Genomic DNA, 22,180 nt, shown 5'->3' with positions numbered 1-22,180 from the left:
GCCTGGAAATCCCAAAAGCACTCTCAGAGCTGGCCAGACGCTGTGAGCTGGTGGAGAGCCAAAAATGGGGGAAACCCTCCAAAGCCCACGTGTCTGGCTTTATACCAACCTGGCTGCTTAACCCCACCCTCAGGTCCCAGCCACCTTCCCTTTGGTGGTGATGGGATTTGGAGTTCCCAGTGTCTTTGGCTTTGGCCTGGGGTGGAGGTGGAGTCCACAAAGCCTGTATGGAATTAGCTTTAGGACATCCTTTTCCCCCTAACAAGAAGGAGACCTGGAGGAGGCACATGGGGCCTAGAGACACGTGAAGAAACTGCGCTTGTCTTTTGGTCATGGACTGGGTGACACAGATGTGGGTGAAACCCGTGGGGAGGTGACCATGGCAGTTTTTATCTTGATTTCAATTTTGCTCTTTTCCTTCCGGTCTTGTCTGGTTGTTTCTGACCCTTTTCTGTGGGTCCCCACTGGAAGATGCTTTAGACTTGTGGCAGGCTTTGGGGCCTTGCTCTGGACCAATCCCATTTGGATGGAATTTTACCCACGAGGGGTCGGGTAATTTTGGGTGCTTGATTTAGAAACTGTATTCTTTGTCTTTTCTGTATTGTTCACTAATTGTATTAAAGTTTCTTCCCATTAAAATCTCATATGTTTTGTGTTGATGCGGCCAATGGCAGAACCCTATATAGAATAGGCAGGTTTGCGGGGTTTGGGCTGACCCTCTCCCTGCCCTATAACAGTTTCACCAGAGCTCCCCTTTCAATGACACGTGGTGAGTTTCCCAGGTGAGTGTCTTCACAAGACAGAGATGGTAGTTATATTTAAAGGGACAGAAGAATAAAGGACACTTGTATAGACACAAGCGGGCTGGAGGAGCTGTCCCAAAGGGACAGGTTTGCTGAGAGAGGCCTGCATGGCTGCAGGCAGGCTGGCCTTGAGGAGAGTGGCCTCTGCTGAGGGAGATCAGTGAAGAGAAGCCCCGGCAGGTACAGGTCACAGGCAGGCAGGAAGCTTCTGCCCTTTGGTGAAAAGAAGCACCTGCACAGTCACAGGTGGGCAGTGGGATTGCTGCCCCGAGCCTGTGCAGACACTGAACTGATATAATTTTCTTCTATTTGGGAGGGGCTCACTCCTTGTGAGTTGTCAGTTGGTTGCTAATTTTGTATAACTATGTAGAATTTGAAAGGGACTGGAGATTCTACAATGGGCTCAATTTCCTTATCTTTACCTTTGGATGTGCCCTGGGATACCTGCTTGGATGTTATGCTTTGTAATCTAGGCCTCCATGCCTAAGGACACTAGTTTTGCAACTGTGTCATCTATACCTAAGGATCTTAGTTTCCATAACTGTGTTGTCTGCGCCTAAGGATCTTGGTTTCCATAGCTGTGTCACTGGCTATGCTAATCTCTTCTACCCCCACCTCCTTGTGTGAGTCAGGTTTCTGGTCTTGTGGTGCACCTCCTTTTCAGTTTTTTTTTTTTTCCTATTCTTGTCCTCCATCAGTGGCAATTAAAAATGTGTTCTCATGGGCCTCCCCGGTGGCGCAGTGGTTGAGCGCTGGGTTGCGAGGCTGCCCACCCGCGGCCTCTGCGGTGCTGGTTCGATCCCTGGCTGCTCCCCAGCTACCGGAGGAGGGTCCCACATGGCGCACAGACCTCTCCTGCCGCCCGCTGCTCCCCTCAGCCTAGTACTTCCATCCTTCTGCCTGCTCTGCTCCCTGCTCTGGCTCTGGTGAATTCTCTCACCCTCCCGCACTTCTGACTGTACCCAGTGCTTGTATAAACAAACAAACAAACAAACAAACAAATAAAACATGCCTCTATTAAAAAAAAAATGTGTTCTCATTACTGAGTCTTTTCTCTCAAAAATCCTACCTTATTTTTTCAATACTCTAGGTTTGTCCACTTTAAGAAATAAGAAAAAAAAAATACAGTAAGTGGTTCCAAGACTTCCATTCCTCAACTCTATTATTTTTTTTGTTTGTTTGATTGTTTGTTTGGGGTTTTTTTGGGGGGGAGGAGGAGGACTTGGTTTTTCCTTCTTGAATTTCCCGAAATATTTGTTTATTGAGCTTTATTGCCTTGAACACTTTTACATTAAAACTGTACTTTTTTTTTCCACTGAAGACTAAATTGAAAATTATTTTCAGGAGATATTTTAAATCTCTTATATGTAATTTAACTTAGTGAATTCTTTTCAGAGTTTTGTATTTTTTTTTAAAGATTTATTTATTTATTTATTTATTTATTTATTTATTTATTTATAAGAACCAGGGCACAGACCAGATGCGCGGGAGGGTGAGAGGATTCACCAGAGACAGAACGGGGAACAGAACAGGCAGACTGATGAAATACACTGCTGAGAGGAGCATAGGGTGAGACAGGAAAGGTCTGCCACACCATGTGGGACCCTCACCCACCCGCTGTGATCGAACCAGCGCTGCATAGGCTGCAGACAGCTTCACAGCGCTGCACTCAACTGCCTGGGCCACCAGGGGAGGGCCTGTAATGTTCTTTTCTAGCTATAGGCTGCTCTTTTTTTCTGACCTCTCCACAATCACTAAGAGCATAAGGAAAATGTATTTCTTCAGTCCTCCTTTATTTATCTCAAAAAGACCCTGTTGTCAGCAGCAATTCATTGACCCAAATCTAATACCCTCCTCCTTCTTAATTTACAATTTAGCAGTGTAACATAAGCACCAGTGGCCTGGGAGTCAAGATTTATGAGAGTGCCAAGTCATACTGTGACTAATATTGAGAGAATGTTTTAGTAAGCAAGTACATTTTATAGTGTAAATCAATCTTCAATTGATAGGTATTCATTTACCTCCATAATTAATAATAGCATTACTTCCTTTCTCTGTCTGCTCAATCTCTTCCTTATCCTCAAAAGCAAGTCTTCCTTCTTCAAACTTCTTGGCTCTGCAGTTTCTCAGGTATGCTTCACTGTCTCTATTTCAGTGGTCGGTCCCTTGTCTCCTGGACTCAGTTGTTAGGGCAGCACACTTATTCAAGAAAGGTCTCACTGTTACCAGTATGCTCTGTTCTGCTCCACCCGCTTCCTGCCTCTTTACTGTGTATACCTTAAGTGTGAGTCTCCTACTTTCAAATCCTGCCATCTTTCAAGTATATTACCAAATGAATCCTTGCTCTCCATATCCTACTGGGTCAGGTCTCCTTGTGATGCCCTATGAGATAACAATTCACAAAGGCATCAAAGGGAGGAAATGAACTGCTTAGCAAACAAAATCTTTCCTGTTTCCTGCTATAGAGTCACAGGCCTGGTGCAGTAAATAATGCAAAGTAAATGTAAATAACAAGTTTGCTTCCTTAATAAACATATCTAAAGGAGGTGACATTCTAACATGGTTGGACCACTAGCCAGGCTGATTGATCTCCCAAGCCATGCTGGGATATCTGCATCTTTCCCCCTTTTGTCAAGAACTTTTGTACTCACTGACTGATGTTACCATTGTAAGATGGTTATGTATAAAAGAGACCCTTTGTCTCTAGACCAGTGTTCAGACCTAACAGAGCTACCCAGGTTTGAAACCTTATGCATGAGTAATAAAGCTTCTCCTGACCTCACCTTCCTGAAGTACTGCTTGTTCTTCCCTTGCCTGAGTAAAAGGCAAGTTTCTGCTCCAGAAACTGATGAGACATCTGGCACTGTACTTCCTGAAAAGCTGGTAGGTTGATTTCTTTTTAAGGGCCAGTGACATTTGCCTCATTGCAAACATATTTCCTGGAGCATCAGCCCACTGAATGATCAGGAAGACTTTTTCTTTCTCCATAAACACTCTCTCTGGCAATTTTCTTCATCTGAACAACAACAACAAAAAAATGTGTATTTATTATAAAAAGATGCATAGGCAATTATGGTACTCTGTTTACTTCCAACTTGTTTAAATAGCTTATAGTTTTTCATTGGTGAGCTCTCATCATAATATTATCAATAATCTTACTTTCCACCCCAACCCATGTCAAGGTTTGGACAGTTTTTCCCAGCTCAGAACTTCAGTCACATTTCATGTTGGGCAACAGGTGCTTAGTCAGAGTTTTTGAAGGTCTGACAGGTTTTGGAGCAGTGATGTCAAAGCATGCCATGACCCAGTCATTGAGGTCAGGTTTCTCTCCCAATTATAACTTTCTCACTTACCAGTTCTACTCACAAATCTTTGTATAGAAATATATGTGTTGTAGAAGTTTGGAATAAAGGTAGGATATAATACAGTGTTCTTGACATTTTAGAAGAATCATTTTTCAGTTCCTTCAAAATAAGCATAAGCCAGTTCAGTAAAACATGCCCCTTCTTTTAAAAGATGTACAATATTAGAAGACTGAATGACCAGATAATTGTTGTAAGGACTAAATATGCAGATAAATGAATTCTGAAACTTTAAACAAACAAACAAAAAAAAACAATAAAAGGTAATGAAAAAAGAAAGTCAAACCGAATTTGAGTCTAAATAGATCTAATAAAAGTTTGCTGTGCTAAGTACAGTGGTAGTTAACCTCTAGATATCTAAAATGTATATCAATAAGATTTTTGATAACTTTAATACTTATAAATCATTTATTTCATTAGTGTTTGTATCTACCTACCAGAAAGATCTAAAACCTACCTCCAGAAACCTACCTCCAGAAAGATCTAAAAAGCTATTAAAGATACTCATGAGTACAAATTTAAAGGCTTAGTATAAACCAAAAAGATTTAGGAGAAACTTGCTAGAGTCCTAGTCTGGCAACATCTCTGTTGTATATCTTCATAAAGTTTGACTCTGAAGATCTTTTAAGTCAGGGTTGATATATGAGATAAAGAGCAGACACTGAAGAAATACAAATATAAGAAAAACACTGTTGTCTTAAATGGGAGCTTAAATCAGTGAGGAAATTAATGCATAAATAAATGATAAAATTATAATATTTAATAAAATATAAAATTGAGGGCAGAAGCAAGAGCTTAATTCTGGAGAGGTGTGAGGATACGTGTTCCCATAAATTCGAGAAAGATGATTGTTAAAACTACAGATACATTTTTAGGGTGAGAGAAGAGAATGGAGGTAATGCATTTTAAAAGACTTATATCGTTTTACCAACAGAGTAAATGAAGTTATCTGCCAGTTTGGAAGTGAGCTTATTGTTTCAGGGTCAGTAGAAAAATGTGCAATGGCCAGTGGGGAGAACACAGTAGGAAATAGATTTTTTAATATACCTATCACAAAGAGGAGTTTCTCAATAATAAAAAAAAAAAAGACAGCAAGTTTTCACTCAAAAATTGCAAGATCATTCTCTAATGATCTTCTTTTGGGTCAGAGACTATTTGGTAGGCCAAGCAATTTCTATTAGTAATTCTGTGTAGACAGTTTTGTTTATTAAATATACATTAGAGGAAATGATTTTTCTCCCTTTAGAGTCTAGACTTAAGGCACTGTAGACTGATTCCTTTAAATATATGGAAACTAGCTATGTTTATTTTATGAGTTAGAAAGACTCATAACTCTCATAGTCCATATCCAATTTGTATCTCTAAAATGGATTTTTATAAACCAGAATAAACATGTAATTTTTTCTGCAAACCATAGGCTATTTATCCAGATCAAGCAAAGATACTTGAACATGTTAATTTTAGTGTGTTTTTGAAATACACAGCTGTCTGTGCACATAAAGCATGCTTTTGATAGCATTTCCATTTTAATCCCTCCAGTTCATTCATTCTTTTCATACCTACTTTTATATAGGAGTATTCTTATTGGCCATGAGACTCAAGATCTTTATAAATATAATTTTCCTCTTGAAAAACTAAAAGTGGAGAATCTGGAGGTAGTCTATGGCTTGGAAGAAGTGCTGTTTAGTTAAAGACCAGGTCTCAGAAAGCCCTTGGAATTGATCTACACAGCACAAAGTGAAGTGGTAACAAACGGGAAAAGTATATACATTCCAACCAGATATTTTTCAGCAGGTCATCACTGTTTGGGTAGATAATATTTTTTAGTTTATAGACTGTTCAATTTAAGATAAACATTGGAACTTGCCTAAATATTTGAAATTTTTAAAAATAGTTGCATATTATGGGACAGCATATCCATGCAACCACTAAAAATATGGGTGGTCTTTCTGTACTACAATGAAAAATGACCACAAAATATTTAGTTAAAAAACCAACTTGCAGAACAAGTCACAAAGTAAAATGTTGTTTTCATAAACCAACAAAAGTTGAGTGTACACATGTGTTTTCATGAATAATAAAGAATATTTTGAAGGGTATACAGCAAGCAAACGAAACATTTCTGGGAATTGGGGAGGTTAAGAAACTTTATTTATAATATAGTTATCTATATTGTTAGAAATGTTTTCATTAAATTTGTAATTAAACAAAATTAAACAAAAGGAAAACTAATTTTAGTAGAAGAAAAGTTTATTGAGGACAAGGATAATATACTTTTTTTTTAAAATGGGCTTGCCATTTATTTATTTATTTATTTATTTATTTATTTATTTATTTATTTATTTGTGGGACCCTCGCCAGCAGCTGGGGAATGAACCAGCGCTGCAGAGGCTGCGGGCAGCCTCGCAGCCCAGCGCCCTACTGCTGCACCACCAGGGGAGGCCCAAGGATAATATAATTTATATACTATTGATTTTCACATAAAATAGCAAATGTTTTTTATAATTATTGACTGAATTATAATTTCATCTTCTATTATTGTCATTTAGATGCATCCAATACACAACATATAATTCCTTGTAGTTCTGCTTTACTTTTGGTTGCAACTTCAAACTTTCTACGTTGGAATTTGCTTAGGACACTGACATCAGTCTACAATTGGGGAATTATTAACACAAAACATGTTTTATAATAGTGTTGACAATCACATATGATGTATTGAGTACTATATGGATAGTAATTAACAGACTGGATAGGTTGTTTTCATTCAAGATCCTGTGACAGAGCTGGAGCTACAGCTCACTGCCATTGTCCAACATCCCAAGAGAGTATTTATTGTTAGCCTGGGAAATGATCAAAATGCAAAATTCAAAGTATGGTTTCTGCTGTATGCATAAAGCTTTCATGCCATTGTGAAATCAAAAAATCACAAGCTGAACTATCTTAAGTTAGGGACTATCTGCATAAACATTTATTTATTCACATTTAAACAAAAGGTCAGAAAGTAAATGTCAGAGTAAAATGCAATGCAGTCAGAGTGAAATAAGTATTTTTGTGTTAGGAAACAGGAAAAACTGAATATATCAGAAGTGTTATTTTCTGAGTGTACTCAAAATATGAAATATATTGAAAAAGCTGGGTTGTTTTAGCAATATTGATTGGCAAGTCACTTAAATCATTTATTCTTTCTCTATTGGTTAATTCCTTACTACATTAAAAATTCATTAATATTATATATATGATATGTTTTTAATATAATACAGAATAGACATTACCTGTTAAATTATGGACACTCAGTAATAGCTTTTGGAATAAATGAATTTTCCTATTGAGTATGGAAACTTCCATTTCTGGCAATATTATAGGTTAGATAACCTGAAAACTCTCCTCCACAAAGCAAATAGTAATGTTGGGTAAAATATTATATACCTATATATATATATGCATATATATGTAGTATACATACATATTATATATGTGCTTTTATATTCAAAGTTTTATTAACAAAATTTAAGTGAATTCCTCAAGGTCATAAAACGAAGAGGTCATTGAAAGGCAAAGTAGTGAGTACAAAAACTGACACTCAGCATCCTTGGGGAACTCATTGTCATCAAGAACCTAGAGGGTTTCTGTGTTTTGATGTTCATAGGAGGACTTGTGAAAGCCTGTATGGATGAAAATTGGAACTGATACTTTGCACAAAGTTCTGGACTTTCAGAGCTTTACCTCCTCAAAAATGTCAACTTAAAAACTCCATATATCTGCACAAAGAGGAAATAATGAAGTTCATATTTGGACCTGAGATTTTGGATGGAAAATTTAGTCTCCTCTATGATTTATAATTATGGATCCTACACCACAAGTTATTAGAGACTAATTTCAATCACCTATGCTTTGTTAAACAGAAATTAAATCAAAGTATTCTTGAGTTAGTAATGTCTCTAGAACAATTGGCCAACTCAAACCAAATCCTCTCTCTCTCTTTTTTTTTTAAAAGATTTATTTATTTATGCATACAAGAGCTGGGGCTCAAGCCAGAGGTGCAGAGGGTGAGAGGATTCACCAGAGACAGAGTGGGAAACAGAACAGGCAGACTGACTGAAGTACACTGCTGAGGGAAGCAGCAGGCAAGTTAGGAGAGGTCTTCTGCACCATGTGGGTTGCTCCCTGGCTGCAGACAGCCTCGTAGGTTGTGTCTTAACCTCTTGTGCCACCAGGGAGGCCCCCAAATCCTCTCTTAATAGGATTGACCGTACAAACTGAACAATACCCTATCATTCCGCTGATGACATGAGAATCAGCAGACACACAAACAGAAACATAGGATAATGTGACAATTATAACGTATGATAAAACATGTCTAAAATGATAAGAGATACAAAAAAAAAAAAACAAGGAAAAGATACAATGAAAAAAGTATAAGTAAAAGAACCAAGCAAAAAAATAAAAAACATAATTATTGAAATATAAAAGAGAAGCTTCATGGAATAAATTAAATATTAGATTAATCACAGTTAATAAGAAAATATATGACCTGGAAGAATTTATTCAGAACATATACCAAAAAATTAAAATTCATTTTAATTTTTTGGTATATGTTCTGAATAAATATGAGAGACTGGTTAGAGTTAAATGAGGGGAGAGGGTCACTGGATCTTGCATCTGCTGGGTCTTTAGTCAAGTATACAACAATTATTATATGATATTTTGCTCAAGGTGGAAATACACTTCTTAAATAGTTCTTAATTTTTTCCTCTTTTTTAAGCACTTTGATCTGTGATCACAGATCAATTAACTGCTGGCATAAGACAATTTAAGAAAACAAGTAAAATTAGAGAGCCCCTGGCCTGCCCAAGGAAGCCATGGGCACTCAACTCAGGTTGATGGATATCATGCAGAAATGCAGGCAAACTGGAGACTGACCCTTTTCAAGAAAAACTAAGTCAATAATGCATGCAAAATAGTCAGAATTTTTTTTTCTTTGTAGGACCCTTGCCAGCAGCTGGGGAACAAACCGGCGTTGCAGAGGCTATGGGCAGCCTCGCAGCCCAGCGCTCAACCACTGCGCCACCAGGGGAGGCCCCAAAATAGTCAGATTTTTAAATATTGGCAACTGATACCATTTTTATAATACTGCATACTAACACCAAATCTAACACCAATATCAAGCAAACATAGTTGCAAGACTAAGTTGCCTGTGGGTCATCTATGCATGGATTGTGACTTGTTAATCAGTGATTTGTGGATTATACTGTCTGCACAAGTTAATTGGAGGGACTTGTGAGAATCTACTTCCCATACTCTCCTATCTATGGACTTTTATCACTTCCATATTTCACACACACACACACACACACACACACACACACACGCACATATTCTACTCAATAAGGTTCTGAAAACAAAAGATGGTTCCTAGAGGAGAAGAGGGTAGGAGGTGGTGGTGAAAGGAACAGATAGAGGAGAGTCTATTGGTTATTGGTGGAAGGTTGTTAGAATTTTAGTGGTAGGCATGGTGCAGTATCATAAATTGGAAAAGGTATGAAGTTGTATTCCTAAAACATATAAAAGTGTTAAAAAATGTATTTTCTGAGTTAAATAAAATATAAAATAGAATAAAATGAGGAGTTATTTCTGACTTTAATTTATAATGTCCATGCATGCAAAGCCAATAGCTACCTGGGGAAATTGTATTAAAAATCAAATAAAATCAAAGGGGAAAAAAAACTAAAAGAGCTGTGTTAAGGTCATTTCTTTCACTTGACTCAAAAAAATGTGTAATAGCATTTAAAGATTAACTACAGAGAATTAGAACGGATTGTCACATTGTTAAACTGAATGACTCAATGGCTGTTTGCAAATTTGTGTGGAAGTCTTTATTCCACTCCAGTGGATCACGAGGAAATTTTGAGCTTCATTACCTTTAATGTGAGTATAAATAGAAGAGTAGAGACCCCTTCATTGACCTTGTTTTTGGAAGCACATTCGATGAAAGCCTCTGTGATTTTTCGTCATTATCATTTTATCACATACCATTCATAATGGCTTTGCCTTTCTCACAACATAGACAAAGAGCTGCCCAGTGCATTGGGTAGATTTTAGTCTAAGAGGCTATTAACTACACAAATTGTTGTTTTAAGTAAGCTAGTAACTGGGAATCTGACTTGTACTAGTTTTCTGAAAGAAAAAAAAAAAAAGCAGTGGCTACTTAACATACAGTAAAGGAAGATGGATTCACAGTTTACAAAAAAAAAAAAAAAAAAAAAGGAAGGAAAGGTAGAATATAAATTATCAATTCCAAAAAAAAGGGTGGGCAGAGGACACCAGCTATGAGAGCAAACAGTTTGGGCAGATAAACAGGAGAAATTCTTTCAAGAGTGATAGAGAAATATTCTAAAAAAAATCTATGAGATCTATGTGATCTTTTTTGTTTTTTTTGTTGTTGTTTTGTTTGGGCTTTTTTTTTTTTTTTTTTTTTTTTTTTGTCTAGTTTCATTGTAGCCTGTTCTTCAGTTAAAAGTTGTTAATGAAGAGTTCACTTATTCAGTGAAAGATCTGACAATACAACCAACTGTCAATAGTTATTCCATCAAATATATGCTCATGTCCTCACTCAAAAAGTATTATTTGCATTTTTTTTCTTTTCTCCTGACTCTGTAATAAATTTCAAATGTACATGGAGGAGGAATAAAAGAAAAAAGATTTAAAATAATCCTTAATCTTAAAGGATTAAGATGATCGTTAATAAAGATATTCTTAAATTAGGATTATTTAACTAGCAACATACTTGTAGAAAAAAATATCATTCAAATGTTTAATATAAAGAGGAAACTATCCCTCCGTTGGATCTGTCTTATTTCCACATGGCATAGTATCCTTTGAAACACTTTATGGGATGGTTTAACCTTAATAAGCAAATGAAATTTCAAGAAAGGGAAACTAATTTTCACTCAATTTATTTGCCTTAAAAAAATGAAAATGAAATTACACTTGAAATAAGCCAGAAATGTAACATTCACTTACCAAAATAGAAACACATCATGAAGCTGCTGCACAAAGAAATATTAGAGCAAGAAGTAACTCAATTTCATACTGTGTAATTTAAATGTATTGTAACTAATTAAAATTAATCTAATTGCAAGTGTCTCTGCAATATGGTTCAATTAGTTCCTTTAAATGTTGCACTAGAAAAGTCTAAAATTATCTTTAAGCAAAACAGAAAAGATAATCACTACATTTCATCTAATCAGGTACCACCTAACTTCTTATAAGAGTAAGAGAGAGAATTGGTTATCCACACTGCCCTCTGCTTCAGACTAATCCTACTTTCAGAAACTAATTTAAGCATTACTTTTGGGAAAAGTCCATAACTATCAATCCTTCCCACCCAGGAAGATATCATCACACCCCCACCCCGCAGGTACCCTGATATTTGTGTTCTCAGTGTGATTAGTACTCGTCCTTTGTAGCACTTCTTAAGATCATGAGTAACTACTGTGTAAGTATTCCTGCAACATTCATATTACCTGTTAGGTCACAAAATTTATGAGGACAGGAAACATTACTGTCATTTCAGTATCCTCAATGTCAAAAATAATTCTGGTATAGCATGGATGTTAAGAATATATTGAAAATAGATTAGTATGGCGAGCACCTAGAAACAGGTGAATTCTGTTGGTTCTGCTCTGTTCTTTCCTGTTCTCTTTCCCACTTTGGCTCTGAGCATTTTATCATTGTGCCTTTTATTACTTCTGTATTACTTTGATTATAACATGCAATCATGGAAGGCGTTTGGTGACTAACTATATTTAGGATATAATCCCAACCTTCAGAAACTTTTTAGTAAGTAGAATATTCATAATACTAGACTTTAAAAAGTACATAGCAAACTATCCCTGAAAAATATAACAAGGAAAAAACATCACGTTATGTGAAGTTTGCCTTAAAAGGCAAAATAGCAATGTCTTTGGTAGAGATTATATCAATTCACTTTTTAAAATGCCTACAGAGGCCATGAAGAAAGTCCAGAGAAATCAGAAGGATGTTTGAACAACTGAAAAATAATAGTTATGAAGAAAGGTTAAGAAAACCGAGACCTGGTTTTGTAAAAGAGACAATAGGAATTATTCTTTCAAAACAAGGACTGTAATGAACAGGATGATAACCAGTGTTTCTTATATCCACTTGAAGTAGGTAAGAGGAGGACATAAATAGGAAAGCTGAGAGGGAATGTATTGTTAAGGGATGGCAACCCTAGAATACATTGTTAGCAAACATTGTCATACACATGTTTGTGTATATTTGGTATAAATAATGGACTGTAACATTTTAAAGTTCAAAAAGTTGTTCAGGGGTTTTTCAAGATGCCCACATTTATCTTCCAACAAGGAAAACAACAACAAAAAAATTTTTGTATTTCAATTCATCACTTTAAGCGTATGTCATTATTACCAAGTTGCAATTAACTGGTTTTTTTTTTCACATTAATTTGTTTTATTGAATTCAACTTTGACTTAATCTTCTGGTTTCTCAAGTGTAAAATTTTCTACATTTGCTGGATGAAGTCAGAGATAAATAAGATTAGGAGAAACAAATTTTAAAACATCAGGTGCAGAAGGATCATTGCTGCCATAAAATCTTTTGTGACTGGTTATTTCAAGTTACCCAGGAGTGAGAGAAGAGGAAGGGGCAGAGGTTAGGGCAGAACCTGTTGCCCCCACCCACCTCTATACATGCCCTTCCAATAACTCGCAACATACCCAGGAGAAACCCTGTGGCTTTTTCAGCAATCTTTAAAATTCACTGACCCAGACAAGATGACTCATTACACTCATGCAGGTTTTTATAGCTCACAAAATGATTTAAAGCATATTGTCCATGTTCTTCCTGCCTTAGCAATCAGAATCTATTTAAGCATATCATTTCAAATCTTCTGGTAATGACTTTTTAAGGGTGATCATAAGTCTAGTTGTATTAGGTATAATGAGGAAAGGAAAAACAGCTTAATTTAGAATGAACTGTTTTCCTTACAAAATTATGGGGATGCATATTGTTTCCTTCTCTTTTTAAAAACACTTGAGATAAAGAGTTTATATTTTAAAAAGTACACCCCAAAATATTATTGCAGTCGATTTGGATATTGGACCAGTGTCTACTTCTCCAGTGTGCACAGTGTATGGGAACAGCAATACATTTGGAGTTCACAAAACAGCTTTCTTTTTAAAATACGAATTTAGAAAATGAGCTAGATTCAAAGAAAATCATTAATATTAATATATAGTGTTAACAAGCTGTTCTGACATTCATCCACTGGTAAGAGAGGGATTCCTGGGCCAAGAGGACAATGATACTCAAAACAGGGACAGGTGATGCTGGGCAGATGAGAAGACAACAGCATATTAATCACACGTGCTCCATGTCTGGCAGAGCAACTCACTGCACCATGCAGATCTCACTGGTTTCATTCAGCACAGCATCAACAGTGAGAGGGAAATAAGAGACTTGCCTTGGAGTAACCAGAGGGTGAGAAGGCCCTTGGTTCCCAGTGGAGGATGTGACTGAAAGTCGTTACTCAAGGGAAATTAAGAATAGTGCCTGGTCCATTTAATAAAGAGGGGTGCGTGGCTAGCAGACCTTATTCTTGGGAGGAGAGTAGAGAATTAGTGGTTAAGCCAGAAGAGAAAGAAATCAAGGAATCTATTGCACCAAAAAGAATAAAATATTTAAACCGAAAAAAGGAGGCAAAGGACAGAGATCATGAGAACTATAAGATGTTGTTACATGAAATAGAAAAAGACACAAAGAAATGGAGACATATCCCTGCTCATGGATTGGAAGAACAATGTTAAAATGACTATTTTACCCAAAGCAATATACAGATTTAAGGCAATCAAAGTTTCAGTGGCATTCTTCAAAGACATAGAACAAACATTACTGAAACTCAAGATAGCCCACAATGGTTTAAGATCTTAAACTATATATATTTATCTTTATACCAATCCAGTCATGAAATATAGTTGCTAATACATTTTATGGAGGTAGGAACACAAAGAGCTTAAGAGTCTAGGTCCTATGAAAGTCATGTGTGGCCCTGCCTGGAATTGATAATACAGAATTAGTATGTCTTCCGTCTGTTTCAGGACTAAAACAAATCCTGTCATTAACTTTGAGATCCTTCACAATCTTTCTCTATTCTCAACCTCCAAATTTAAAAATGATTGCACCCATACCTGAAAGTTACCGTATGTAAGATGTGTAGAAGAATTGCACCAGAACACGTGCTTGATGTGGTTTTCTTCTCTGAAAAGATACCATGTTCCTCTATATCTCCAAACTATGTTGCTTATCTACAAAGGAATATTACTAAGATTAAATCACTGAAGTAGGCAAAGAATCTCCTGCAGTGGTCAGTCAGTAAGGGTTACTTGGATTATAAATTACTACAATTATCTTTGTCTGACTTTATTATCTTCTAATACTCTCTATAGATTTTGTCTGAACATTAGTAGGCATTCAAAACTTAGTAAACGAATGGATGGTAGATTAAGTAAATGAACTTGCATGTACACAAGTGTCCTTGTCTTTATTCACATTACTTAGAATGTCCACTCCACGCTTGGCTTATCTACATTCTGTCCATTAAAAGGCTTTCATCTCATAATTTAACAACTTTTGCTAACTTCACTAAATTTTTGAAGAACTGACTCTCTAAAACACTAATTTTGAACTGTCTTGATTATTAATGACTTATTTTATTTCTGAGCTCCCTAGATGGAAGACCTCTAGATTTTTTTTTCTTTTTTCTTTTTTTTTTTTTTCTGTACGCTGCACAGTACTCAGTGCTTACTGGATTATTATTTGTATAGTCAGCCATCTGTTTCCCATTACTATGTTTTTTTTTTATTCATTATTTTTTTTAATTTTATTTTTATATTCCCCATACAATTTCAACCCCCCCATTCTGACCCCAATCCCTCCCCTCCCGCCCCCACCCCCCAAAAAGTATCTCTGGTTCATAGTTTTTTGTTGATTTTGATTTTCACTTTCTTATAGTTATTCATTTTCCTGGTCCCTTATTTAAGTTTTCTAGATTCCTGCTATGAGTGAGACCATCCGGTATTTTTCTTTTTCTTTTTGGCTTATTTCACTGAGCATGATCCCTTCCAGTGCCATCCATGTTGCTGCAAATTGCATGTGTTTGTCTTTTTTGAATGCTGAGTAATATTCCATGGTGTATATGTACCACATCTTCTTGATCCAGTCATCTATTTTTGGGCATTTGGGCTATTTCCAAAGCTTAGCTATTGTAAATAGTGCTGCTATAAACATAGGGGTGCAGGTGTCCTTTGGAATTGATGTTTCTGTGTCCATTGGGTAAATACCTAGGAGTGGAATTGCTGGATCATATGGAAGCTCTATGTTTAGTAGGTCCAGAAATCTCCACACAGCTCTCCATAGTGGTTGGACCAGTTTGCACTCCCACCAACAGTGCAGAAGAGTTCCTTTTTCTCCGCATCCTCGCCAACATTTGTTGTTGCTAGTTTTTTTAATATGTGCCATTCTCACTGGTGTAAGATGGTATCTCATGGTAGTTTTGATTTGCATTTCCCTGATTACAAGTGATGTTGAACATTTTTTTATATGCCTGTTGGCCATTTGCATTTCCTCTTCAGAGAAGTTTCTTTTTAGCTCTTCTGCCCATTTTTGGACTGGATTAGTTTCTTTGTTGTTGTTGAGTCTCATTTTTTCTTTTAAAGATTTATTTATTTTTTATACAAGAACAGGAGTCCAGGCCAAATGCGCAGGAGGGTGAGAGGATTTACCAGAGACAGAGCAGGGAACAGAACAGGAAGACTGACAAAATAATACACTGCTGAGGGGAGCAGCAGGCTAGACAGGAGAGGTCTGCCGCGCCATGGGGTACCCTCGCCAACCGGCTGGATGGAACCGGTGCTGCAGATGCTGGGGACAGCTTCACAGGGCTGTGCTCAACTGCCTGTGCCACCAGGGGAGGCCCAAGACCTCTAGATTTTAAAGAACAAGTAAGTAGCAGTCTTTTCCTCTCCATTCTTGCTTCTCCTGCCTTTTTTCCTTGCAGAATCCTCATCCTTCTAAGTCATTTAGACTCAAAACTTCAATTTCCACCGGTAAATGGAGATTTGTGAGGATCCTGGAGTGAATGTTGTCCCTATGTGTTGGGGTGGTTTTACTGGCAAAGAGCAGAAATTAGAAGAAGGAGAGCTTAACTCACTTATCTAGAAAACCACATACATTTCATCTTCCTCGATGATCCAAGGTTTCATATCCTCTGTGTTTCCTCAACTTTTTCATGCTCCCACATTGCGTCTCAATCATTTACACTGTGTTGTCTCTGAAATTCTTCCTGTATGTGCAATTTCCAGTTCTTTCTATTTGCTATAAGTCAGGCCTTCGAATACTCTTCTGAATAATTTAAATAGCCTCTAAATTGGTCTCTCTGTCTCTAGGTTATATGATCTTTAGTTTGTCTGATATCTTTCCACTGGAATTATCTTTAGAAAATTGTAAATTTTTTACTCAAAAGATAATCCTTGATTTAAATATTCAGTTGGCTACTCAATATCCAGTTTTTCATAGTACAAAGTCAGGTTCAAATTCTTTTTCCTAGAATTATAGATTCCCTATAATATTTCAATGGCTATTTTTTTCCAGTCATACCACATATCATATCACATCCCTTAACTGTTGTGTAATTTCGATTCATAACTGTCTGTCCATGAACTGACCTCTTAAGTTATGACCCTATCATCCTGAGCAGTTCCAAGCTCAAATATGTTAATCTTTTTTGTATCCTCTTCCAGGAAGTCTTTATCTACTGTTCCCTGTGCTATAAGATTTGTAAACATTTTGTCCATTCTTCAGTCAAGTATTTTTCACAATTTATCTTAGAGTAATAAGTGTTAGAAGTGGAGAAGGTAATTCCCTACGAGATGCTGAAATTCTGTCTGACAAAAATTAATGTCTGATTATTGTTCTCTCCCTAATAGTACTTAGAAGTATGCATTGCCCACAGTAGGCAATCAATAAATGTTGTTGAATTGAGTCTTTTCTCCTGAACTGTAAGAGGAAAAGCCTCTAGGATTTTAGCGTTAGAAAAAAATATTCCAATTAGATCTAGCCACCTAAAGTAGAACAAAAAGTCGATATATGTTGTTCTATGCATTGCCTCATTAATCACCTTATTTCTTTCTTCAAATTTGAGTACAGCCATTATTTATTTTTATCGAGGAATTTTGTGAATTTTCAGGGAAAAAATCAGCAAGTAATACACTAATTTTTCTCAGTAGCAACACAGTTGAAATTTTATCCTAAGAAAAAATTTTTATTTTAAAGATAAAGGTTTCCATGGATAGAGGATTTTTAAATACAAGTTAAACTATTTTGAACCAATCTCTATGCCACAAGATTGCAATACATTTTTAATGTATTGTGACTATCAAACAGAAAGAAACAATGTATAGAATTCCCTAAGCATATTGTTCTACAGAAAACTTTTCTCCCGGAGCATATTGCATATTGATGAGGTGGTGTTTAGGGGATTATTTTGGGAAACATTCTTTATGAACATTAATCTATCTTAATGTAAGTATACATTTATTTTAAAGACTACATCACTCTTGCAAGAGATTGAAAACTTAATTACTAACCTACTTAAATAAGCATTTCAAAATATCTCTCTGAAAAGGATCCAAGCAAAATTTTATTTACAATACAAATGTAAGCATGTTAACAATTCCTTATAATATTAACGAGACTTATCTACATTCTTTGGAAATCATTAAATGCTTGATTAAAACAGTTCACATATACTTTTTCAGTCAAAACAGCCAATAAATAATTTTTTAAACTTATGAGTTTTCAGCATGAAAACTTAATTTTATGGACAATTTAATTTTATGACATTTTGGGACTGAGGATGTTACTGAACAACCTGAACTCACATAATTTTTAAGCATTTGGTTTTTACCCAATAAAAATCCTTTTCTTTATGCAACAATCAAGTCTATTTATAAATATCCTCCTTGGTTGAACTTATTTGATAATTTTATTTTTGTGAATTGCTATAAGCTAAACTCAACCACATGTTAAGTATGAGATTCTTGGGTAAGGATTAAAAGTTAAAGAGATAGCCAATCAATGCTAGTCTAAATACTTATTGATAGAAAGTAAAATTGATTTGATCAAATATTGATTTTTTTGTTAAAATATCTTTTAAATTTTAAAATACTTTTAAGTACAGAAAGTAACAGAAGTTCTTGTCCAACCACCTTTATGGTGCATATATGTGTCTACAAGATCATGAAAGTTAATGGGGAAGAATGTCTGATGTTATAAAGACTAGAAAATATAAGTTCTTTCATCTGCAGTGGGGGATAGCAGAAAGGATGGAAGGTCAAGATGGACTGGGAATGGCAGGGGCAGAGCAGGAACCCTCCTTCCACACCGGGACCCTAGCCCTGCCCACTTTGAGGTCCCTGCCATTCAAGGTACAGTCAGGAATCCCTCAGTTCCCTCAGGTAAAGGGGGGCATGGGAGATTGAGACTGATCTGAGCTGCTGGGGGAAGAGACAGGTCATTGTTCACTCTGCTCATGGAGGTCTCAGGTCATGGCCTGGACAATTTTCCATTTCCCCAGTGAGCAGAAGGCAACTACTGGTAGACATAAGATTGAATGTGGTGGTGGTGGATATAGGGATGTAGGGATAAAGTGGTAAGGAAGCTGAGAGAGGAGGCACTACACTCTAGAGCACCCCACCTTGGGGATGAGGAGTTGTCTGGTGGCATGTCTCTGAGGTCGATGCTGTAGCGTTTACCCATTGGGGCAGGAGGTGACCCAAGGATGAGGGTGGTGGAATTACTGTGATTCCATTGTGACCCATTGGCCTAGGTCACACAGGCCATGGTGATCATTTGCTGGCTTGACTACTGGTGGACATGGATAGTATGCATAGTAGCTAGGAGGAGAAAGCTCCTCTGAAGAGACTGGGAAGACGGTTCTGGTAGCAGAAAAGGCAACACAAATCTCAGGAACCCTGAGTATACAGATACTGCTGTGACTTTTACAGATACTGCTGAGACCTGCCCCACCTAGTGCTGAACTGGATTATAGCTATCTCCAGTAGTCAAAGTAGCCAGCATTAGCTGGTGGGCATCATTTGGATAGGACAGGTGAATGGTGGCAAAAAGGGCATGGGGTGTGTGCTGCTCTGCAGAAGTGTGCTTCCCCTCTTCAATGCATTGGTCATGGTTCTCAATGGCAATCCACAAGTGGTACAGGGGACTCAATTCAAACTCTTACATCAAGTATCCTGCATACTTCCCCTACTGAAGGAACTGTTTTGCATTTCCTTCTCTAAGAGGACCATATACGAAAGACTGCTTATACAGGTGGCCTTTATATTGTAGTCCTCATTAAACATGAACATTTCATGGAGTCCATCCACTGAACATGTGTGATTTGGGGTCTTAGACATTGCTGCTGTTACCCTGTCCCTGCATTGAAGCACCTTTTCTTTGTATTCCCCATTTACCTTCAAGTTCATAGTCATCATTGAATCAGTGAACTTGTATTTAATATCATGGTTGAACTTTTTGGAAGGAAACAAGTATGACATCATTTGATTTAAACTCTTTGATTCCATATTGTTTCTTTGGTAAGGGCCTCCTGCTGGCTCAGAAGCTTTCTATGCACAGTGTTTACAGGAAGTTCAAAGGTAAGGTGCAGAGTCTTGAAGATACCTTCATAAGTGATACAATACTTCCCCATCCATCAAAAGTGGAGACCACAACAGATGTACAAAATGCAGCATTCTTGGAATTATAGACACCCTCAAATGCCTGGGACTGCGAGTCTCTTCTTACTGTGCTTATTTCCTGGTACCATCTATGGCCTCTGTCCCAGAACTTTCCTGTTATATCAGCTGTGGGGGTTGTGGATTTTCCAAGTTTCTGATGATTTCAAAGTCTTTTTCAGATGTTCCTTTATGTCCTTCTGCATTTTAGTATTTGCATGTTTTGAGCTACTCAAACCAGCTGAGCTGGTTTGGTAGCAGCAGCCAAACCCTGGAGGGAGAAGTGGCTCTCAGAGATTTGAGATGGAGGCCAGGAGACTAGGAGACTGCCATTGGGAAGACCATCAGAACACAGCCTAATCATAACAGTGATTTAAACACTGTCTTGCTATTGTTTTAGACCAAATGGATGGGTGTTTTCATAAATATGAAATGTACAGTACATACTAGGGAAAAGTTATATTATGTCTAAAATACCTTAAAATTTCTGCTTATTGTAAGGACTGCAATATTTACTATTACCTCAATTCTCAAATGAGTCTATATATACATTTCTTCAGTTTATAATTTAGGAGTCATAAAGTTAACAAAAAAAATTGAGACCATAACTAGCTTATGTGATAAAATTCCAACATGTGATAACACTTTTTACAGTTTGTTCCTAGCCCTTGAGTCATCATTAGTGGGTTTGGGTCATGTTCTTAAGCTTATTCAATCATAAGACATGTGGTCTTACTTTTTCTGTTTGGGACAAGCCAGATGTGTGACTATCTATGATGCAAACCCTGGAATCAGCTTCCCTGTGTTACTAAATTGTAATTGTTTCTAGCAGCTGAAGGAGTCTATATTACTTCAGAGAAAACTATTCTACAGGAAAAAGGGAAGTGAGTTAAAATAAATACTCAGAGGAAAATAGAGGAGAGAGTGAGAAAAAGAGAGATTTTCCAAGTTTCTGATGATATCAAAGTCTTTTTCAGATGTTTCTTTATGCCTTTCTGCATTTTAGTATTTGCATGTTTTGAGCTACTCATACATTTGATCTTTTTTTTAATCCTCTGCCTCTGATCACATACAGAGTTGTAAACCAATGTCACCTCAGTTCAAAACAAGGGAAAGAAAAAGGAAATAAAAATCAAATCATTTTGCTTAAGCCATAGAAAAGTTTTAAAGACCTCATTCATAAAATTAACTTCTACATCATTGTCTATACAGCAAATGATTGTCAACACTGTCTAGCCCAAGGTCACCAGGAGTGCACCTGTGGCTGAATAAGTTGGGTTTAATGGTACTTTGCATCAAGGGAAAACACTCAGCAGGGAACTGGAGAGCAGAAGAGGGTATTAGAACAATATTATTATAGGATTTGTAATTATGATTTGTGGAGAGGTTTCAGGGAAGCTCAGGAAATGTGGATAACTGTGATTGGGTATCTGGATTGAAGCTAAAGATGTAATTGGTAAAGAGGCAACAAGCACTCATCTTGATCACAATTGGTTATTTGGTGTGAAAAATGTTCATGGCTATTACTTGTTCAGACATTATTACTGAGTGGTCTTATTTTTGTCCTGATGCAAAGTGATCATAGAGTAGCCTCACCTTATATTTATGTTCTGCAAATTATTTATCAGGAGAACACCAAATTTCAGCTAGAGACTTCAGGTGTTACTTTTCTCTTTCTCATTAAAAACTGGCCTGACTTGCTCATTAATACCTCCTTATGAAAGGACCAGTCATAGTCAATTCAATCTGGCCAAGGAGGTCCATTTTCTGTGGTCATCCAGACTCTTTGTGTTTGAAATCAATCTTCTCTGGAACCCATGCTTACCTTGTTCCGAGCCAACAGTACAATGGTGAGTATTCATCTGTGTGAAAGAAAGCAATTTTGGTTATAAAAATGTTCATCTCCAAATTGAGCAAAAATTCAAACATCAGGTGGTGCAGCGGTTGAGCGCTGGGTTGCGAAGCTGCCCGCAGCCTCTGCAGCGCCGGTTCAATCCCCGGCCACCAGCTAGGGGCCCATGTGGCGCGCAGACTTCTCCTGCCGCCACCGCTGCTCCCCTCAGCAATGTATTTCTTTGTCAGTCTACCTGTTCTGTTCCCCGCTCTGGCTCTGATGAGTTCTCTCGCCCTCCCGCGCTTCTGCCTGTACCCAATGCTTGTATAAATAAATAAATAAATCTTTAAA

The 22,180-nt window shown here is 37.0% G+C and overlaps 1 long non-coding RNA gene across 3 annotated transcripts in view; it reads right to left on the bottom strand.

Annotated features, from left to right (window-relative positions):
- The window catches only part of LOC129144705 (uncharacterized), an 87,427-nt gene extending 68,384 nt beyond the window's left edge, over positions 1 to 19,043 (bottom strand). For all 3 annotated transcript variants that reach the window (XR_008549147.1, XR_008549146.1, XR_008549148.1), the window contains exons 1-2: positions 18,960 to 19,043; positions 14,395 to 14,511 (exon numbers count right to left, since the gene is read on the bottom strand). This is a non-coding gene — a long non-coding RNA (uncharacterized LOC129144705). The remainder of the gene's footprint in view (positions 1 to 14,394; positions 14,512 to 18,959) is intronic.
- Positions 19,044 to 22,180: the final 3,137 nt, after the last annotated feature.

The sequence above is a fragment of the Talpa occidentalis genome, unplaced genomic scaffold (genome assembly GCF_014898055.3).
Source record: "Talpa occidentalis isolate TD23 unplaced genomic scaffold, MPIMG_talOcc4v2.1 talOcc4.6, whole genome shotgun sequence".
Lineage (NCBI taxonomy): Eukaryota > Metazoa > Chordata > Mammalia > Eulipotyphla > Talpidae > Talpa > Talpa occidentalis.
Note: the sequence above shows the minus strand (reverse complement) of the source record. Positions and strands in the feature narration are given on the sequence as shown.